This window comes from Arachis ipaensis, chromosome B09 (genome assembly GCF_000816755.2).
Source record: "Arachis ipaensis cultivar K30076 chromosome B09, Araip1.1, whole genome shotgun sequence".
Lineage (NCBI taxonomy): Eukaryota > Viridiplantae > Streptophyta > Magnoliopsida > Fabales > Fabaceae > Arachis > Arachis ipaensis.
Window position 1 is genome coordinate 11,587,896 of NC_029793.2, and position 2,633 is coordinate 11,590,528.

The following is a 2,633-nucleotide window of genomic DNA, read 5'->3' on the forward strand; positions in this document are numbered from 1 at the left end:
AGACACATTCATTAATAAAATTCACAAAATTCTTACTCAGTACTGGTGTGGTCAAAAAGGAACAGAACGGAGAATGGTTTGGATTGGCTGGGATACAATGTCCAGACCTAAGAAGGAGGGGGGACTAGGCCTGAAAGATTTGAGGGCTCAAAACCTCGCCTTATTAGGAAAACAGTACTGGAGGATTGCTACTCAACCTAATTCTATCCTAGCAAGAACACTGAAAGGTAAATACTTTAAGTACAACAATGCGATTAGTACTGAGTTAGGAGGCTCACCTTCTTGGGATTGGCGCAGCATCTTAGAGAGCCGAACGGTTGTTGAAAAAAGCTTGAACTAGAGGGTTGGCTCTGGTAGTTCCATCCGAGTATTTAGCGACCCTTGGTTACCTCTGCCGTATCCGTTCCGTATCCCTCTGTCACAACCTATTGCCCCGCAGAATCCGGTCTTCTGGGCAAAAGATCTTATGCTGCCTGATAGAAATTGGAACAACAACCTGACTGCCAACAGTTTTCCCCCTGAAATTCAAAGCAGAATCTACTCAATTCAACCTGCAGATGGAGAACATGTGCTTCAATGGAGTCTCAACAAATCTAAAGTGTATGACACGGCCTCAGGTTATAACATTGCTTACCTATTTTTTCACCTTCCATTAGAGCACTGCCTTGACCACATGAAGCAAAAACATATTTGGCAGCACTTGGGGAAGCTGAAAGTCCCTCCCAGCATGAAGATGTTCCTCTGGAAATGCCTCCATGGTCGAATTCCAGTGCTAGAGCTCATCCATCACAGATTTCCAAGTACAAGTTCACTTTGCCCTTATTGTCACACGCAACCAGAGTCAATCACCCACTGTCTAATTACATGCAAGAGAGCCCAGAAAATTTGGAGTAGAAGTCAAATTTACCTGCACCTTCCACATCCTACCGGTGACCAGTTCTTTGAATGGTGGCAGGAATTGAAGACAAAGCTTGAGCGGCAGCATGATGGGAAGAGGTTGCTGGGTCTTGCGGCAAGTATCTGTTGGAACATATGGAAGGCAAGAAACCTTTGGGTCTTTGAGCACACAAACCAAACGACGGAAGAGACGTTTCAAATGTCGGTAAATCTAGCGCAACAATTCATCTCTCTAGCCTAAACTCACTGTCTTAGGTTTTCGTTTTTTCTTCAATTCTCTCTTCTAAGTTTGGTTCAGTTTTATTCACTTTGCCTTTAGTGAGTTTTTTTTTTTTATTTGGAAAACCCCCACTTTCTCTATCTCATGTCCTGCATTTGGACACTTGTACCACTTTTATGATGCAATAAAAGTCCTTTTTAACATTGAAAAAAAAATTTTGAAAATTCAATTCTACCTCTCACTTCTCTCACCTTTGACACTGACCATTATTGCGGTTTCGACAAGAGCTCCTACCTCACCTCAATTCTTGTCAATGAAAATGAAGAGAATATCGATACTATGGATAATGAGATTACAGCCCCCTAATCTCTACTCAAGGAGATGTCAAAGGTGCCGGTGATGGCGATGCTGAATTGGAGTTCAGAAAGCCACAGAAATTTACCCACAAAAAGGATGAGTACTGCCAAAGAAAAGTACATCATCTTACCAGAGCGCCACGATCCCTTCTCTGCTGGCGAGAGGACACCGAACTCCTTCGTCAGGACCCACACTGATGTTATGAGGGAGCAGGCATTGAAGAAGGAGAAGGAGGAGACCTTGAAGGCCATTGCTAAGAAGAAGAAGGAAGACGAGGATGCTGCTAAGATGGCACCACCACAGGCTACATCGACACCACAATAGCAACAATAAAAAAGGAGGAAGAACAAGTGGGACAAGTCACAAGATGAAAGTGGTGCTGCAAAAAAGTAAAAATTGTTGATGAAATTGTAATTTAAGTAATTAGATATTTTGTTTTTATTTTTTAAATTATTAATTTTGTCTACTACAATATTATTTATTTTGAATATTGGCCAATTTATTTGATTGTCATATATATAAGACGTAAAAAAGTTCATTTAAAAAAATTAATATATTAATTTTCTAAACTATCTAAACTATTAATTATGTAGAGTATTGAATTTGATATTTAATTATATAGAGTATTTGATTTGACATTTATTAATTTTTTAAATTATATTGCAAAAAAATTAATTAATTTAATATTATTCGTTTGTCACATAATTTTATATTACTCAAAGCATAAACCGTGATAGCCAACAGGGTTTTATGCTCACAATGTTTCTTTATAAACCGTGGTGACCACCCACAGTTTCTACCAAACTTTTCCATGCATATTCCGTGGTAAGCAACCGCGGTTTATGCTCAACGTTTCCTATAAGTAAACCGTCCCTACCTCCTACGGTTTATGTTTAAATTGGAAACCGTGGTTACCTACCACTGTTTACATAATAATAAAACAGGACACTCATGTAAACGAATGACAAATATTGTATTTGAGTAAAGAATCCTTTCAAACATTTTATTTGAGTAAAATGCCCTAAAAATAACTTTATCTTTCAATGATAACTTTTGCTATGTATATCTACACCAAAACTAACTTTTGCTTGCCAACTCTTTGACCAATAGATATCTAATCTAAATTAAAAAAATATCTTTTAACTCTTTGCAAACTATA